The sequence below is a fragment of the Phyllostomus hastatus genome, unplaced genomic scaffold (genome assembly GCF_019186645.2).
Source record: "Phyllostomus hastatus isolate PE091 unplaced genomic scaffold, TTU_PhHast_1.1 phas_scaffold_39, whole genome shotgun sequence".
NCBI classification, from domain to species: Eukaryota; Metazoa; Chordata; class Mammalia; order Chiroptera; family Phyllostomidae; genus Phyllostomus; species Phyllostomus hastatus.
In genome coordinates, this window is record NW_025334028.1 from 6558253 (window position 1) to 6578945 (window position 20693).

General features: G+C 38.7%; 1 protein-coding gene across 7 annotated transcripts in view; it reads right to left on the reverse strand.

Annotated features, from left to right (window-relative positions):
- The window catches only part of TMEM150C (transmembrane protein 150C), a 101777-nt gene that overhangs the window by 70939 nt on the left and 10145 nt on the right, over positions 1-20693 (reverse strand). The window lies entirely within an intron of this gene.

Here is a 20693-nt window from a genome sequence, read left to right on the forward strand (position 1 = left end):
GAACAACTATATGCCAAGAAATTGGACAACCTAGGTTAAATGGATACAGTTCTAGAAACATACAATATTCCAAAACTGAATCAGGGAGAAGCACAAAACTTGAATAGACCAATAACAACTAATGAAATTGAAGCAGTAATCAAAAAACTTCCAGCAAACAAAAGTCCTGGAGCAGACTGCTTCACAGGCAAATCTTAGCAATCATTCAAAGAAGAGCTAACACCTATCCTTCTCAAACTATTTCAAAATATTCAAGAAGAGGGAAGATTTCCAAGCTCTTTTTACAAGGCCAGTATTATCCTAATTACAAAACCAGATGAAGACACAACAAAGAAAGAAAATTATAGGCCAATATCCCTGATAATCAGAGATGCTACCATCTTCAACAAAATATTAGCAAACTGGATCCAGTAATATATTAAAAAGATCATACAACATGATCAAGTGGATTTATCCCGAGGATGCAAGGTTAGTATGATATTCTCAAATCAATAAATGTGATATATCACATAAACAAAATGAAAGATAAAAATCACATGATCACATTAATAGATATAGGAAAAGCATTTAATAAAATCTAGCACCCATTTATGATAAAAACTCTCAGTAAAGTGGGAACAGATGGATCATAACTCAACATGATAAATGCCATATATGAAAAACTTACAGTCAACCTTATATTCAATGGACAACAACTAAAAGCATTTCCCTTAAGACCAGGAAAAAGACAGGGGTATCCACTTTCACTACTCTTATGCAACATAATACTGGAAGTCTTAGCCACAACAATAAGACAAGAAGACGAAATGAATAGCATCCAAATTGGAAAGGAGGAAGTCAAACTGGCATTACTTGCAGCTAACATGATAATATATGCAAAGAACCCTAAACATTCCAAGAAAACAAGCAGACCTAATAAATGAATTTTGCAAAGTAGTGGGATACAGAATCAATACTCAGATATTGTTGGCATTTCTATACACCCATAAGGAACTATCAGAAAGAGAAACTAAGAAAACAACCCCATTTACTATTGCAACAACAACAAAAAATAAAATACCTAGGAATAAATTTAACCAAGGAGGTAAAAGACCTGTAATCAGAACACTATAGGACACTGAAGAAACTGAAGAAGATACAAATAAGTGGAAGTATAGATTAATAGATTGCAAGAATTAGCATTATTAAAATGTCTATACTACCCAAGGCAATATACAGATTCAATGTAATTCCTATTAAAATACCAATGGCTTATTTCACAGATCTTAAAAAAGTACTCCAAAAATTTATATGGAACCAAAATGATTCCAAGTATCCTCAGCACTCTTGAGAAAAAAGAAGAAAGTTGGGAGGGTCACAATGCCTGATATCAAGCTATACTATAAAGTCACTTTAATCAGAACAGTCTGGAACTAGCATAAGAACAGGCACATACATCAATGGAACAGAACAGAGCCCTAGAAATAAACCCATGCCTTTAAGTCAATTAATATTTGACAAAAGAGTCAAGAGTGTACAATGGAGTAAAGACAGCCTCTTCAGCCATGACCAGTGTGGCTCAGTTGGTTGGGCATCATACTGCAAAGAAAATGGTTCCTGGTTCAATTCCCGATCAGGGCACATGCCTGAGTTGCAGGCCTGATCTCCAGTTGGGGGCATGTGAGAAGTAACCATTAGCTATTTCTCTCTCACATCAATGTTTTGCTACCTCTCTTCTCCCTCCCTTCCCCTTCCTCTAAATAAATAAATAAGATCTTTACAAAGAAAAAACATAGTCTCTTCAATAAATGGTATTGGGAGAACTGCCCTAGTACTTGCAAAAAAACAAAAACAAAAACAAAAAAAAAACTAGACCACCAATTTATACCATACACCAAAATAAATTCATAATAGATAAAAGACTTAAATATAAGTTGCAGTACCATAAAAATCTCAGAGGAAAACACAGGCAGTAAAATATTAGCTATCCACATAGCAATATTTTTATCAATATACAAGAGTCTCTCCTAGGGCAAGAGAAACAAAGGAAAAAATAAACAAGTGGGAGTACATCAAATTAAAAAGATTTTGTACAGCTAAAGAAACCTTCATTGAAATGAAAAGGGAACCCATTGTATGGGAGAAGATATTTGCCAATGATACATCGGACAAGAGTTTAATCTCCAAAATATATAAAGAACTCATATGACTCAACACCAGGAAGACAAACAATCCAGTTAAAAAATTGGCAAAGGAACTTAATAGACACTTTTCCAAGGAGGAAATACAGAGGACCCATAAACATACAAAAAAATGCTCAACATCACTTGCCATCAGAGAGATGCAAATTTTTAATTGGCACCACAATGACATACCAACTCATACCTGCCAAAATAACTCAACCGACAACAAGTTCTGGTGAAGATATGGAGAAAGGGGAATCCGTTTACACTGTTGGTGGAAACATAGACTGGTACAACCACTCTGGAAAACAGTATAGAGTTTCCTCAACAAAATTAAAAATGGACCTGCCTATTGACCCAGCAATTCCACTTCTGGGAATATATCGTAAGAATATTGAAACACCAATTCCAACGAATGTATGCACCCCATATGTTCATAGCAGTGTTATTTACAACAGACAAGATTTAGAAATAGCCTAAGTGCCAATCAGTAGATGAGTGGATAAAAAACACTGTGGTACATTTACACATTGGAATATCACACAGCAGTAAAAAAGGATTTCTTACCTTTTGCAACAGCATTCATTAATGGAACTGGAAGATACTATGCCACATGAAATAAGCCAGTCAATGAAAGGCAAATACCATAAGACTCATTTTTAAGTGGAATGTAATGAACAAAATAAACTAACAAGCAAAACAGAATCAGAGGCACAGAAACATGGAACAGACTGACAGGTATAGGAGGGGAGGTGGAAGGTGGGGACTGGTTGAAAAAAGGTAAGGGATTAGCATATGAATTATGCTAATATATGAATTACCCATGGACATGGACAATGGAGTGGAGACTGACTATAGGAGTGGGGAGCAGGCTCGGTGGAGGGAAACAAAGGGGAAATATTGAGACAACTGTAATAGTGTAAACAATAAAATATTTAAAAAGAAAAAAGCTCCTTCATTTGCACTCCCCCAACTTTTTAAAAAAATCTTAAGGCACCAAACTGTATGAATGGGATCCAGGATACCTCCATGGACTTGGGGACAAGAAAAGGGACAGCAGTAAGTGATGCAGCCCATTTGTGGGGATATTGAGGAAGCAGGAAAATATGAAGATTTAAAGTATTACAATACAGTACACCTAGAGGTACCATGAGAATGAGAACAAGGTGAGGCCATGCTATTCCCAGTCAGGAGATGCATTCCAAATGTAAAAAGATGTAATGTAACATCCAAAAGGACCTCGAACTTGGGGGCGGGGGTGGGGAAGGAAGGTCCAAGGAAGTGTAGACACTGACCTGGGCTGTTTCTCACAGGGACAACTCTAGGTAGTTGGTTCTCAAGTGAGTAGTAGCAATTGGCTTACATATTTAACAACATCTAATATCTAATATGGAGAAGGTCTGCTAGTCTAAGATAAATTTTAAAATAGGTTTCTCCACAGCAGCACTATTGACATTTTGAGCTAAACAATTCTTTGTTGTGAGGGCTGACCCATGCATGTAAAATGTTTACATCATCTTTGCCTCTACCCATTGGATAACCATTAGATGCCCATGGCATTCCTGTCCCTGTTATGACAACCAAAAAGTTATCCCAACATTGTCAAATGTCCCCAGGTGGCAAAAGTCACCTTCAGTAAGACCACTGCTTTAAGGGAATCAGTGAGGAATATAGAAATTATATAATAAGTGTGCAGGGGAAATAAAATTTAAAATGGGGGGACCATCTATTTAGATCTTTATCTCATATCATGTACATAAATAAATTTTAGGTTACTAAAGAGTAAAATGTACAACTTGAAACTATGACATGTATAGGAAATTTAGGTAAATATTTAGCTAATGTCTGGATAGGGAAGCATTTTCTGAAGTTTAGAAACAAAGGAAGAAACCACAAAGGATCTGTTGATAGCTTTGACCACATAAAGCTAAACTTCTGTAAAATTAAAAGGTAAGTGACAAATTGGGAAAACATTTACAACCAATATGACAAAGACCTAATATTCTTCATATAGAATGACAGTATCAATAAGGAAATGACTAACACCTCAAAAGAAAAATGGGCAAAAGATGTGAACAAAGATTTTACAGTAGAATAATTACAAATGTCCATATTAAATACATAACATTTTTGTTAACTTCACCAACAATGAATGAAATGAAATTTTAAAAATAATGAATTTCTAGTTTTGCACTATTTAAGAGGCAAATATTTATTTTAAATGGTTAATAGTTAACATGGGTGAAGACATGGATAATGGGTACTCTCTATATCACTGGTGATAAATGAGCCAGGCCCTATCACACATTTTGGAAAACAATTTAGTATTAAGTATCAAGAGGCTTAAGAAAGCTCCTAAACTTGGACTTTGTGTTTTTAGTCACAGAACATGTAGTGAGTTGAATTTTGCTCCCTTCAAAAAAGATATGTTCAAGTCCTAACCCTCATTACCTGTGAATGTGACCTTACTTGGAAATAGGCCTTTGCAGACATAATTAGTTAAGTATTTGGGAAGATATCACCATGAATATGATTGATGCTTTTATAAAAAAAGGAAAGGATACAGGGAAATGTACATAGAGAAGAATACCATGTGAAGACAGACATAGAGATTAGAATTAAGCTGCCTCAAGCCATGAAATGTCAGGAGCCACCAGAATCTGGAAGAGGCAAGGAAAGATTCTCTTCTTAGAGCCTTACAAAGGGAGCTCAGCCCTGATGACACCTTGGTTTTGGGTTTCTGACCTCCAGAACAGTGACAGAATAAATTTCTGTTGTTTTAAGCCATTAAGGTTGTGGTGGCCTTTGGAAACTAATACACTATGGGAACAATCAGTGATATGAATAAAAAACATATAAAGATGTTCACCTTTGCATTATTTGTGACAACAAAAAATTAGGGAAAACTTAAAAGAAAATAAAAGTAGGAGAAGGGTTGTTATAATATATACATAATATATTGTGTAGCCATTAAAATACATTTTGAAGATAATGCCATAGGATAATGCTTACAGTATAGAAAATAGAAACTTCAGGATACAAATATATATATGTACAATGTGATCCCCAAATGCAGCTATATGTAATACACACATTTAATACTCTAAGGAATAACGTGAGTAAAAAGTCCCAAATAGAAAACAGCAAATAAAGTCAAGAGTACACTAAAAGAAAAATAAACATGACTTAGGAGAGTTTATCTCAGGAAATATATAATAATTATTATGAACACAAACTCTAAGAGAATGTTGAAAAGACATTTGATAAAATTCAGCCCTCATAACTTACAAAATATCTATGAAAACTAGGAATAGAAGGTTCTATCATGAGCATTTTCTGCAAACCATATGCCAATATCATTTTTTAGTGTGAAAAGGCAGTTTTCCTATTAACCACAACTAAGATGAAAGAATAAATACTATCACCATGATTACCACTGTTCTGGCAGTTTTTACCAATTCAATGAGACAACAGATATAAGGGGTCTATTTATAAGAAATACAGAAACAGCCCTGGCTGGTGTAGCTCAGTGGATTGAGCATGGGCAGAGAACCAAAAGGTCACTGGTTTGATTCCCAGTCAGGGCACATGTCTGGGTTGCCAGCCAGGTCCCCAGTGGGGGCCATGTGAGAGGCAACCATGCATTGATGTTTCTCTCCATCTCATCCCTCCCTTCCATCCCCCTAAAAATAAAAAAATAAAATCTTAACCAAAAAAGAAATACAGAAACAGACTACTTTTGGCCAAGATGAATTCATAGATAGATATGCTTTGCTTCCCCACACAACCAAAAGAATACAACCAAAAGAATAACAACAATTTAAAACCAACTTAAAAACAAAAAGCAATCAGAACTGCCAGAAAATCAAACTGTATGGAAGTCCGACAATCAAAGAGGTAAAGAAGAAACATTCATCCAGACTGGTAGGAGGGGCAGAGAAGGGCAGCCAGGCAAGAGAGGATGTGTGGCAAGGCAGTAGCTGGTAGACCAGGCGGGTGATTAGTGGCTGGTGGATGGGGCAGTCCCACATTTGCATGTGGACCAACCAGGAAGAACAAGTGGGGAGTGAAACAGACCACATAACCCAGGGTTTCAGTGTAGGAAATAAAGCCTCAAAACCTCTGGCTGTAAAAATCTACAGACGTTGCAGTGGCAGAATAAACTCCCAGTCTCACAAGAGAGTCCATTGTAGGGACCCACAGGGTCCTAGAATGTACACAAACCCACCCACCTGGGAAGAGCCCCAGAAGGGCCCAATTTGCTTGCAGGTAGTGGGGGAAGTGACTGAAAGTGGGGCCTGAGTGGAGCAAGTGGCATTGTTCTCTCTAGGGCCCCTCCCCACATATAGTGCCACAATGCAGTGGGTGGGTTGCTCTGCCCTGGTGAATACCTAATGTTCTGCCCCTTACAACTTTAACAGGTACATCAAGACAAAGAAATATGGCCCAAATGAAAGAACAAATCCAAATTCCAGAAAAAAACTAAGTGACAAGGAGACAGCCAACCAATCAGAGGCAGAGTTCAAAACACTGGTAATCAGGATGCTCACAGAAATTATTGATTATGGATGAAAAATCAAGGAAGAAGAGAAGGCTATACAAAGCGAAATAGAGAAAACTATACAGGGAATCAACAGTGAAGGGAAAAAAAACTGGGGGCTTAAATTAACAATATGGAACAGAAGGAAGAAATAAACATTCAATTGGAACAGAATGAAGAAACAAGAATTCAAAAAATATGAGGAGAGATTTTGGAACCTCTGGGACAACTTTAAACGTTCCAACATCCAAATCATAAGGGTGCCAGAAGGAGAAGAAGAGCAAGAAATTGAAAACTTATTTGAAAAACATAATGAAGGAGAATTTACCTAATCTGGCAAAGGAAACAGACTTCCAGGAAGTCCAGGAAGCTCAGAGAGTCCCAAAGAAGTTGGGCCCAAGGAAACACACATTAAGGCACATCATAACTAAATTACCCAAGATTAAAGACAAGGAGAGAATCTTAAAAGCAGTAGGAGAAAAGAAGACAGTCACCTACAAAGGAGGTAAGATTATCTTCCCATGAGATTATCAGCTGATTTCTCAAAAGAAACCTTGCAAGCAAGAAGGAGCTGGAAAGAAGTGTTCAAAATCATGAAAGGCAAGGACCTATATCCCAGATCACTCTCTATCCAGCAAAGCTTTCATTTAGAATGGAAGGGCAGATAAAGTGCTTCCCAGATAAGGTCAAGTTAAAGGAGTTCATCATCACCAAGCCCTTATTATATGAAATGTTAAAAGGATTTATCTGAGAAAAAAAAAGATCCAAACTGTGAACAGTAAAATGACCACAAACTCACAACTATTAACAACTGAACTTGAAAAACAAAAACAAAAACAAACTAAGCAAACAACTAGAACAGGAACAGAATCACAGAAATGGAGATCACATGGAGGGTTATTAGCAGGGAGGAGGAAAGGGGAGAATGGAGAAAAAGGAACAGGGAATAAGAAGCATAATTGGTGGGTACAAAATAGACAGGGGGAAGTTAAGAATAGTATGGTAAATGGAGAAACCCAAAAACTTACATGTATGACCCATGGACATCAACTAAGGGGAGGGGTTCTGGAGGGGAGGGGGATACAGGATGGAGGGGGTTAAAGGGGAGGAACACATGGGGCAACTGTATTAGCATAATCAATGAAATATACCATAAATAAATAAATAAATAAATAAATACAGAAACAGAATCATTATCTGTAACAATAAAACTTGAGGACTGATTTAATCCTCGGGTCTTAAATTGAAATACATGAGCCTTCGTGTGAAGGGTTGGATGAGAGATGGGGTTCATTTTTTAATTATGCAGAAAATGGAAACATAAAAGATTTAAAATAACAACAAAACCCATAAAGTGTCTAGAGTTCTCTGTAATATGAAATGCACATTAAAAATAAACCCACAAAGCTCTGAGAGACACAAAAACTTGAATCAGTATTCCTGGAGGGTTAATTAGAATGCTGTGAAGGAAGACACCCTTGTCAAATATATTTAGAAATATCAGATATTTCAATTAAAAAACTTTAAAGGGATTAATCTGGGACTGGATAATGTTCCTAACATTCATCTGGAATAACTGATGAAACACACAACTACATATAAAAATTTGTGTCTAAGTCCCTTTTTACAATCTAGTTAATAATTCTGGATAAAGTTTTATTTGGAAATTCACAAAATAAGTCATTTAATGTCTCTACCTGTTCTTTTTTTTTAAGATTTTATATATTTATTTTTAGAGAGGGAAGGGAGGGAGATAGAGAGAGAGAGAAACATCAATGTGCAGTTGCTGGGGGTCATGGCCTGCAACCCAGGCATGTGCCCTGACTGGGAATCGAACCTGAGACACTTCTACCTGTTCTTTTAACAGTTAAGTTAATGAGATTAGAATTTATCACTCGGGAGGCTTCAAAACTAATGGGTGTTTTCTTAAAAAGTATTTTCCCCCCTATGTATTATTTCTTTTGTACTTTATTACTTTTTATCCTGACTAATTTCCTCTAGGGACATGTGAACCCCTGCAAAGCTCTGTGGTTATTTAAAAGTACCCATTGTTAACCTTTTATTTACATATTAAACTTTATTTTTATACTGGCATAAAGACAGGTTGGTATAATAAAAGAGTCGTCAAGAGTTGAATCCAGTTCTGCCTCTTTCCCAGAGTGTTACATTTTTTTTTTGAAAAGTAGATTACTGTAGCTACCTCAAATATTTGTTGTGAGAACAGTCACTTGATTCCTAATACAAAGTGTTGACACATATTAGAAACTCAGTATTATTTTAAGTTCCATATTTTCCAAGTGTATCCTTCTTTCTCTTTATATTCCCAGTTTACTTATGTAACTATTTACTCTGTTTTAATTTCTTCTTGTATTATGGTTAGAACATAGGAGTTGTTCATATGGGTGTCTCCTGTGCTAGGCTGTAATTTCCTACAGAAGGAAATGTTTTACTCATCTACAAGTCCACACAGCTCCTAATCCAGTGCTTTCCACATTTTGGATGCCCCTCAGGTGAAAGAAAAGAAGAAAAAGAAGAGAAGGAGGGGAAAGGAAAAGAAAATGATGTTGATTCTCATGATACGTGTAATATGTTTGTACACTTGCAATAAAATTGTATTGGGTGGGCCAAAAAGCCAATTTTTTTCCCATAAAATAAGACATATTTTTCATTTTTATCAATAACTTTATTGATTAGGATATTTTGAATATGTCAGCTATCTCCCATGTGGTATAACACTGATTGTTCTCAATTAATATTTGATCACCATCAACTTCAACTGGTCTACCCGACCATGGAGCATAATCCAGCGAGAAATCTTCAGCATGAAACTTTGCAAACTACTTTTGACATGTTTGATCAGTCACAGCACCTTCTCCATACACTGGAGAAACCTATTTTTTTGCATTTCAGTCGTGTTTTTACTTTCTTAAAATAATAAAGCATACCGAAAATGTTGCATATTTTCTTCCATCTTCAATATTAAAATGGCTACACAAAATTCGCCAATTTTGATTAGTTTTTTAAAATGCATGCTGTTATGACAGTTGTCACAATACAATCTAAAAAATTGTTTTGATTGAAAAGACAACTAAACACTACTAGAGACATCTTATGGAAAAAACCTTTTTTTTAAATTTTATTTTATTGATTATGTTATTATGGTTGTCCCAATTTTTCTCCCTTTGCCTCTCTCCACCCGGTATCCCTCCAGCAATCCGCTCCTTAGTTCATGTCTATGGGCCAGCTTCTCCATTTTTTTTAAATGTTTTATTGTTGTTCAATTACAGTTATCTGTATTTTCTCCCACCCCTCCCCGCACCCCCTCTAAACCCACCTCCCTCCCTTGCTTCCACCCTCCCCCTTGGTTTTGTCCATGTGTCCTTTATAGTAGTTCCTGAAAACCCTTCTCCCCACTGTCCCTCTGGCTATTGTTAGATTATTCTTAATTTCAATGACTCTGGTTATATTTTGTTTGCTTTTTTCTTTTGTTGATTATGTTCCAGTTAAAGATGAGATCATATGGTATTTGTCCCTCAGCGCTTGGCTTATTTCACTTAGCATAATGCTCTCCAGTTCCATCCATGCTGTCGCAAAGCGTATAAGCTTCTTCTTTCTCTCTGCTGTGTAACGTCTCCATTTTCTATACCATTCTTATATCACCCTGTCTATTTTGTACCTACCAATTATGCTTCTTAATCCCTGTACCTTTTCCTCCCATTCTCACCCTTCCCCCTCCCAGCTGATAACCCTCCATGTGATCTCCATTTATTTTTATTTATTTATTTTATTTTTTAAAAAGATTTTATTTAGTTATTTTCAGAGAGAGGGGAAGGGAGGAAGAAAGAGGAAAACATTAACGTGTGGTTGCCTCTTACGCATCCCCTATTGGGGACCTGGAGTGCAACCCAGGCATGCTCCCTGACTAGGAAACAAATCCAGGACCTTTTGGTTCACAGGCTGACACTCAATCCACTGAGCCACACCAGCCAGGGCTCAAAAATCTTTCTTTTTTAAAAAATATATTTTATTGATTATGCTGTAACAGTTGTCCCATTAGCCCCCTTCATTCCCCTCCACCCTGAACACCCTCTACCACCCACATTCCCCACCTTTAGTTCATGTCCATGTGTCATAAGTTCTTTAGCTTCTACATTTCCCATACTATTATTACCCTCCCCCGTCTATTTTCTACCTACCATCTATGCTACTTATTCTCTGTACCTTTCCCCCCTCTCTTCCCCTCTGACTCCCCTGTTGCTAACCCTCCATGTGATCTCTGTTTCTGTGGTTCTGTTCCTGTTCGAGTTGTTTGCTTAGTTTCTTTTGGTTTTGTTTTAGGTGTGGTTGTTAATAATTGTGAGTGTGCTGTCATTTTACCGTACAGGTTTTTATCTTCTTTTTCTTAGATAAGTCCCTTTAACATTTCATATAATAAGGGCTTGGTGATGATGAACTCCTTTAACTTGACCTTATCTGGGAAGCACTTTATCTGCCCTTCCATTCTAAATGAAAGCTTTGCTGGACAGAGCAATCTTGGATGTAGATCCTTGCCTTTCATGACTTGGGATACTTCTTTCCAGCCCCTTCTTGCCTGTAAGGTCTCTTTTGAGAAATCAGCTGACAGTCTGATGGACACTCCTTTGTAGGTAACTCTGCTTTTCTCTTGCTGCTTTTGAGATTCCCTCTTTCTTTTTAACCTTTGGCATTTTAATGATGATGTATCTTGGTGTGGTCCTATTTGGGTCCAACTTACTTGGGACTCTCTGTGATTTCTGGACTTATATGTCTACTTCCTTCACCAAATTAGGGAAGTTTGCCTTCATTGCTTTTTCAAATAAGTTTTCAATTTCTTGTTCTTCCTCTTCTTCTGGTATCCCTATGATTCAGATGTTGGTATATGTGGAGATGTCTGAGAAGCTCCTTATACTACTCTCATTTTTTTTTAATTCTTTTTTTCTTCTTGCTGTTCTGGTTGAATGCTTATTTCTTCCCTGTATTCCAAATCACTGATTTGAATCCTGGCTTTCTCCCATCCATTGCTGGTTCCCTAGATTTTCACTTATCTCATTTAGTGTAACCTTTATTTCTTCTTTATGTTGTTGCCATAGTCAACTGAGTTCTTTGGGCATCCTGGTCACCAGTGTTTTGAACTCTGCATCTGATAGATTAGTTCATCTGATATATTGGTTATCTGTTTCATTTAGTTCTTTTTCTGAGGTTTTGTTCTGTTCTTTCATTTAGACCATATTTCTCTGTCTCTTCAGTTTGGTAGCCTCCCTGTGTTTGTTTCTGTGTATTAAGTAGAGCTGTTTTGACTCCTTGTCTTAGTAACATGGCCTGTTGTTGAAAAGACACCAGTAAATTGTGTGGGGCGGTCTTAGGTAATTGCCAGGGCAGCACAACCTGCTTCACTGCTTTGTGGCTCTGTGGTGGGGGAGGACTTAGAGAGGGTCAATATTCCTGCCTGGCTTCTGGAGGTTTGCCTGGCACTTGCCCCACTTCCAGTCACCTCACTGACTGTCCATATGCGACTGGCACCTTTCCAGTTGTTGCCCTGGTGCTGAATCCAGAGTGGGTGGGTTTGCGTACATTTAAGACCATGCAGGCCCTTTAAGTGGAGTTTCCTGAAAATTTGGCAGTTTCTTCCCCCACCCCAACCCCCAATGGTTTTTAGAACCAAAAGTTATGGGGATTTACCTTCCTAGCGCTAGAACCCTGACTGTGCAATCTGGCTGGGGCTGGGATTGCTTGCTCCCAAGGTATCCCTCCTGATTTTTATCCACCACACCTGAATTTGGGACTGACTATTCTCCTGCCACCTCTCTGTGCCACATCGCATCTCTGCCCCACCTACCTGTCTGGATGAATGTGGTTTCTTTAAATCCTTGGTTGTTGGACTTCCATACAGCTCAATTTTCCGGAGAGTTCTGGGCTTTATTTGTTTTGAGGTCTAGTTGTAATTCTTTCTGTTGTTGTGTGAGGAGGCAAGCATGTCTACCTATACCTCCATCTTGACTGGAAGTTCCAAATGAACTTTTTGGCCAACCCACTATTTCATTTTACCTTAAGTTCAATAAAATCTTAGTATTTTAGGAGAGTACTAAAATAGTATAAAGAGGTGAACTGACATGTAGAAATCTGACTATATCAATGAGGAGATAAAAATATACTAGAAACCAATCTATCCAACACATTTATTGAACTCCCACTATGTATTTAAATAATTTCAGGGTCTGGCTCTTAATTGTTCAATCTATCCAAGGTTTAATGGTTAAGAAATGTTGATATATGGAAGCAGTTGAAATTTCATGTATCATACAAGTCAGAAATAAAGACTTTCGAGTCTCATGATAGCAATAGCAGCCCAACCTTGCTCTACAATATTATTTTGTTTTATTGCATATGGTATTGACTCCAGGGCCTCATTTATATACCATGGGGTGGAATTACAGCCACCAAGAGGACAATATTATTATTTTTTTACTTAATCATATTAAACCAGTATAATTTTCCTGAATGCATAACTAGTAAGCTTATAATAATATTAATATTACCAAATTAACAATCTGAGTCATTCATGAGAAGATACTGATTTTAAAAATAGTACCTAATGAAGCTCTAAATTAAATATAGTCTTGTGCAAAAATATAGAAAGAAGCCAATCAATGTTCATGAAGAGGCACAGTTTGTGAAGAAGGTAGGCTTTAAATCTGAGGGCAAATGTCAATAAATAGAATGGACCAGGGAAGACATTTTAGTATGGGAACCATGATAACAAAAGTAAGAAGACAAGACTAGATCCAGGTGAGTGGGCAGTGAAAGTCTACATTTGAGGGGAAATGGAAGAAAAACATGGGGAGATAAAATGAGTTCAGATTATGCATCGCCTTCAATGCCAACACCAGTAGCTAGGATTTGGTCCTATAAATAAGATACTATCTCGAGAGTGTTCCTGGGAAGGGGAGACCTTATACTGAATAAAAGTGAAATGCTGGGGAGATGAGCAGATAGCACTGTGCACTCAAGTGACCAAGAGGCAAGAAGCAGGGAAACCAGTGTGGAAACTATTGCAGTGTTTTCACATATGAAATCATTATTATTTAACATAATCTTAAAAATCTGTGCAGCCTGGGAATTGACCAGAGTTATTTCTACACAGCAAAAACTGTGGAGAAAGAGAGCAAGTTGCAGTTCCAGGCCAGGCAGCCCAAGGTCAGCTCTTTGAATTTATACTCTGCATCAAGGTGGTCACAGATATCATTAAAAGTGTGAAAGACACCCTAATTGGGCTTTAGGAAATGTGGGATGGAACAGAATTACCACTGTTAAGATAGGGAAAAACACAGTACTGAAAAGATTTCAGAGTGTGTCCAGTACATGGCAAGATTTCATCAAATAAATATCTTTATGTGACTAGCACTGTGCAAAGCCCTTTCACATTATATTAATGACTTATTAATTAATAACTTGTATGTATACAGCACTTACTGTGTGCCAGGCAGATCTAATACTCACAACCTTGGGATGTAGGGACAGTCATCCACTTCCACAGATGCACAGAGGCTAGTTACCTGCCAATGTCATGTTGGGAATGCTGGAGCCAGGATTAGGACCCAGGGGGCTAACTCCAGGGCCTCTGCTCTGAACACTACATTCTACAGCTGCTTTTCAAAACAACCTATGAAGTATCAAGATGAGTCAGATTTGTTTGACAAATATTTCCAGAGTTCTTACCTGCCAGGCCCCATCCCATGTATTGAGTTTTCAGCAATGGATGAGCTACAAACCCTACTCTGGAGAAGCCTATAGTCTAGTGAGCAAGACAGAAAAATAAATCCACATTTTACTGATGAACAAAAAAACTCTAAGCTTCCATATATGAAATAACTTATCTAAGCACACAGCCAATATAGAGGGTGATTAGTCCAGGACTTAAATGTTAACGGTTACACCTTCAGGTCTAATGCTTATTCCAAGTGATTTTGTTACTTCCCTTTATGGCCTACTGGGCAAAACCACAAGAAAACAAAACAGCATCATAACTAGGACTATCTAGTCTAGTCAAACATCTACAAAAAGATCCTGATCAAAGACAGGGACCAGAGCTCACCAGTACCATTAAGATAATTTCAATAATTTTCATATAGTTTTCAATAATTTTAATACCTAATTCATTTTTAGTATAATGTAAAATGTTTTTACTTTTAAACATGGTTCATGCAAGGGGCAGCAGGGTACAATGAATGGCATGGGGCAACTCCTCTGCCTACTCTTGCAGCCTCTTTCCTGGGCCTCTAGTGACCCAGCCTCTCTGAACAACCAGTGGCTCCCCAAGCCACCCAGTTTGTATGCTAGGTTCTGTTCTAAGTGCTGCAAATGCAAAGATGTAAGCACAGTCCCTGTCCCCAAGCAGCTCATAGATAATGAGGAGACAAATGCAGCAGCAGAGATGGGTACAGGGAATAAGGAGCTCCAAAGGGAGGAAACTGAACCAGCACTGAAGGCCGGGAGGGTGGTGGGGAGGGCATGCAAGAAGGAAATGACCCTGAGTTGAGTCTTCAGGGATGTGGAGGCTTCCCATGCAGCTGTGGATGTGGCATGGGCAGGGCTTACCCGGCATCCAGCCTCTGTGTATGCAAGAACCAGAATTTTGTGGTGCCCAGAGCACCATATGTAAGGAAGAGTGGGGAAGGATGAGCAAGAGAGGAGGGCAGGTGCCCGATGACAGGGCTTACTAGACTGTAGCTGAGGAGAAGCCATTGAAGGTTTGTCTCCTTCTGCTTTACAAGAGGGAAATGTGCTCCTTGTAAATACTTCAGAAGGACAAATCAGGAAAAAGATGAAAAGCATTCAGAATTCCACAATTTAGAGATAACCACCCTAAACATTTTGATGTATAATCTTTTATACACAGGTGGGCAAAAGTAGGGACACGGTTGTGAGTACACAAAACAGAGTTTATTCTTGTATTATTTATTATTGTATTTTCCATAGGAACAACTGCAAACCTACTTTTGCCCACCCCAGTATATATGTGTTTATATATATCCACATTTACATATACTAACAAATATATTTTTCTTCAAAAATGAAATCATTCAAAATGTGGTACATACATACAATGGAATATTATTCAACCTTACAAAAGGAAATTCTGAAACTCATTACAGCATGAGTAAACCTTTAAGACACTGTGCCACGTGAAATAAGGCAATTGGAAAAAGACAAATACTGTATGATTCCACTTATATGAGGTACCTAGAGTAGTTAAATTCACAGAGAAAGTAGAATGGTGGCTGGAGGAGGAGGGAGAAATGGGGAGCTATTGTTTAAAGAGTATAGAGTTTTAGTTTTGCAAGATGAGTTTTGGAGTTTGGATTCAATATACTTAATACCACTGAGCTACATACTTAAAAACGGTTAAGATGGTATATTTTATATTATATGTATTTTACCAAAATTAAAAACAAAAATATAAGAAAATTAATAAAACTGTTTTAATACTCTTTTCACTTATTTTTGTGATCATATTTCCATATGAGACATATACACCTCCATCAATATTTCAGATGACTGCATAGTATTCTATTGCAAAGATCCACTTGAATTTATTTAACCTAGGAGAATTATTTTTTAGGATGGAGGAGAATTATGAATGCTTGGTTGGTGAGGAGAAACCTGTAAAGAACAGAGAGAGATATAAGACCACAGAAAAGAGAGAAATATTAATAGAGAGACGGTTCTGAAGGAGGCACAAGAAGATGGCATTTGGGGTTTAAGTAATGGGCCAGCCTTAAATATGGGGAAAGATGGATACCACGTCCTCTGATGAAAGGAGATGAAATTGAATATGAATATATTTGCATGTGTAAAGGAGAGGTTGGGTAGTTGAAGGAAGTTGGGAGACTGGACATCCCAGTGAAATCAAAGAGGTAGAGGAAGTGGGGTATGAATGAAAGAGTTGGAAGGATACACAACTTTGTTCAGAGAATGGGGTTAAATATTCTGAGGTGAAAAAATACCAGCTAGACCAGAATTTGGGTAGAGGGCTAGGAGTGAGTAGCTGTGGTTTAGTGAAGGTGAACTCATTAATTAAGAAGGTTCAATAGATTTTGAGGCCAGGCTTGTGGTCAGATCATCTAGGATGGTGCCACTGCCAAGGTTACAACTGGAGTTGGGGAGGAAAGGAAGGTCTGAGAAGACACATAGAACCAGGTCTTCGGTTGCCCAAGAAATGAATGGAAGTGACTGGAAGCTGGAAGAACAGCAGTGATGAGAATGGGTGACAGGCAGTTACCACATGTAGCCTCAAAGTTGGGGGTGACAAGCCTTTCATGCAGTGGCGCAAAAAGGTTGAGAAAATAATCAGCAAAAAAGTTGAGAACTTTAACCATGCATTCTCTAGGGTGAAGAGGAAACGAGTTGGGGGGAAATCGAAGAGGACTAGAAGTGAAAGAGTTAAGAGGGAGTGAAAATACGAGATATTATGGAGTAGGGAGATGGGCACGAGAGGTTGTGCTGTAGGACACAGGAGGACATGGGGTTATGGATAAAGGGGGATGGCCAGGCTTCAACAAAGAACATGACTGCAGGACTGAGGTTTAGTCTCCAAAAAGTGGTACGAATCACTATTAAGTTTGCAAGAGACAGCAATGAGACTTCTAGTTCTCAGAGGACATTTTCTAGTACCTCCAAATTCTTTGCCATGATTGCTTTTTCTCCACAGCACATCAGCCATATACTATACTAGTTCCTTCTTTATTTCTGATTGGTATTCCCCACTAGAATGTAAAACCCACTGAGGGCAGGAACACCACGTGTTTTGTTCATTGCTCTATCACCTGCACCTAGACCACATCTGCACATAGTAATGCCTCAATAAAACACATTTGTTGAATGAATAAATGAGTAAATGAGCAAATGATAAAGGCCAGTTAGGATAAGGATATCCCATGAGGTTTGCTAAAATAGCAGATAGGGTCTTCCCCAAAGGAAGCTATCTTAGGGTGTTTGTCTTGGACAGAAAATGTCAGCCTCCTCCCAGATTGTATCTGCTCTTCACATGACTACTTCTGACCCTAGAGGACTCAACTTCAGTGTCACCAGCTCCAGGAAGCCCTCCTGAAGTCTCTCCACCATCCCAGAAAGCTGCTCCCTTCTGGGTGCTTTCAAGGCACTTGATGATTCTTCTATTATTATGCTTATCCTACTGTATTGTAGATGAAATAAAAAAAATGGTTTTATGGGAAGTAACTTCACCTGGAGAGCTGATGATAAATTCCTAATTGGGCATGTCATAGTGGGCAGTCACATCACAGGCATATGACTTTTTAGTAAAAGGTTTATTTTTGCATTAAGCAAGCCCTGTGCATTATTTTTGTGTATCTAGGTTAATAGACCTTTGAAATAAGCACCCCCAAGAAAGCACATAATATCATTAACTGTCCTATAATCCAGTCTCCATTTTGCTTCTCATCCCATGCAATCTTCCTTATGTTCCCTCTTTAATTACAAATGCATAAAATAAGCTGCAAAACTGTTATTCTCTGGGACATTTGAGAACTTGCTCCCTGGCATATGTAGTTAGTTTGACTCAAAGAAACTCATAAAAATTCTATACAGGTTTGGGCATTCTTTTTTTAAATATATTTTATTGATTATGCTATAACAGTTGTCCCATTACCCCCCCTTCATTTCCCTCCACCCTGAACACCCTCTACCACCCACATTCCCCACCTTTAGTTCATGTCCATGTGTCATAAGTTCTTTAGCTTCTACATTTCCCATACTATTATTACCCTCCCCCTGTCTATTTTCTACCTACCATCTATGCTACTTATTCTCTGTACCTTTCCCCCCTCTCTTCCCCTCCCACTCCCCTGTTGCTAACCCTCCATGTGATCTCCATTTCTGTGGTTCTGTTCCTGTTCTAGTTGCTTGTTTATTTTGTTTTTGTTTTTGATTTTGTTTTAGGCATAGTAGTTAATAATTGTGAGTGTGCTGTCATTTTACTATACATGTTTTTTATCTTTTTTTTTCTTAGATAAGTCCCTTTAACATTTCATGTAATAAGGGCTTAGTGATGATGAATTCCTTTAACTTGACCTTATCTGGCACTTTATCTGCCCTTCCATTCTAAATGAAAGCTTTGCTGGACAAAGCAATCTTGGATGTAGGTCCTTGCCTTTCATGATTTGGGATACTTCTTTCCAGCCCCTTCTTGCCTGCAAGGTCTCTGTTGAGAAATCAGCTGACAGTCTGATGGGAACTCCTTTGTAGGTTACTGTCTCCTTATCTCTTGCTGCTTCTAGGATTCTCTCCTTCATTTTTACCTTGGCTAATGTAATTATGATGTGCCTTGGTGTGTTCCTCCTTGGGTCCAACTCCTTTGGGACTCTCTGAGCTTTCTGGACTTCCTGGAAATCTATTTCCTTTGCCAGATTGGGGAAGTTCTCCTTTATTATTTGTTCAAATAACTTTTCCACTTGTTGCTTTTCCTCTTCTCCTTCTGGTACCCCTATAATTTGGATGTTGGATCATTTAAAGATGCCCTGGAGGTTCCTAAGCCTCTCCTCATTTTTTGGAATTCTTATTTCTTCATTCTTTTCTGATTGTTGTTTTCTTCCTTCTAGTCCACACCATTGATTTGAGTCCCAGTTTCCTTCCCATCACTATTGGTTCCCTGTGCATTTTCCTTTATTTCACTTAGCATAGTCTTTATATTTTGATCTAAGTTGCAACCAAATTCAACCAATTCTGTGAGCATCCTGATCACCAGTGTTTTGAACTGTGCAACTGACAGGTTGGCTATCTCTTGGTCGCTTAAAATGAATGACTCTGAGGCTTTCATTTGTTCTTCTGTTTGAGCCATCTTTTTTTTTTTTTTTGTCTTATCTCACCTGTTACTTATGAGGGGCGGAGCCTTAGGTGTTTACCGGGGCGAGGCAACCCAGTTGCTGGGTTGTGACACCTTATGTGGAGGCGGGGTCTGAGAGGAAACAATGGCGGTTGCTCAGCTTTCCGTCAGACTTCAGTCCTTTCTGGTGCTTCCCCCAAGCAAACTGGGCCTTTCTGGTGCCAATTCCCATGTGGGTGGGCTTGTGCATCCCCTGGGTCTTTCCAATGACCTCTCCTGTGAGTCTGGGAGTATCTCCCTGCGCCTCAACCCCCATAGGTGTTTTCAATAAGTGCCAAGAGGCTCTATTTCCCAGTGCTGGGACCCTGGGACCGCCGGGTCAGCCAGCCGCCCTGTGCACAGTGCCTTGCTTCACAATTGTCACATCGCTGGGTCTTCCGGTTGCCACCCCCACCTGGGGTCTGCCAGTCACCACTTGCATGCCCAGCATCTGCCCATTGTGGTCTTGCATGCCCGGGAAGCCTTGCGTGCCCGGGAAGACTCACGTTGGTCCCAACGCTCTTTGTTCCAAGACCCCTCTCCGCCTCGCTGCCCGACTCTACCCCTCCTACCGGTCTGGATGAACGTGTCTATTTTAACTCCTTGGTAGTCCAACTTCCATACAATTCAATTTTCTGTCAGTTCTGGTGTTACTCTCTTTCTAAATCATTGTTGTCCCTATCTTGGTTGTGCGAGGAGGCACAGTATGCCTACCTATGCCTCCATCTTGGCTGGAAGTCGGTTTGGACATTCTTAAGTCAACAGTATAACTGCTTACATGTTGGTCTCCCCTACTAGACTGAGCAATAGAATATCTGGAACACACATTAGGGACTCCATAAATGTCTGCTAAAGATATAAATGGAAATCACTTAGCAGAAAGTGTGACAGTCATGTGAGATGGTCAATAAGGGCCTCTATTTTTCCTTCTTTGAAGCTCAAATCTGCTATACACAAACTCACACTTTGGCCGCACTGAGCAAGAGAACCCCTGCTGCCAAGGCATCTGGGTGAGAAATCAGCTCAGATCCCAACATGGAAGGTAAGTTGGAGCCTTTCTATTTAAGATACAAGAGGGGTCCACTGTCTTTCGTGT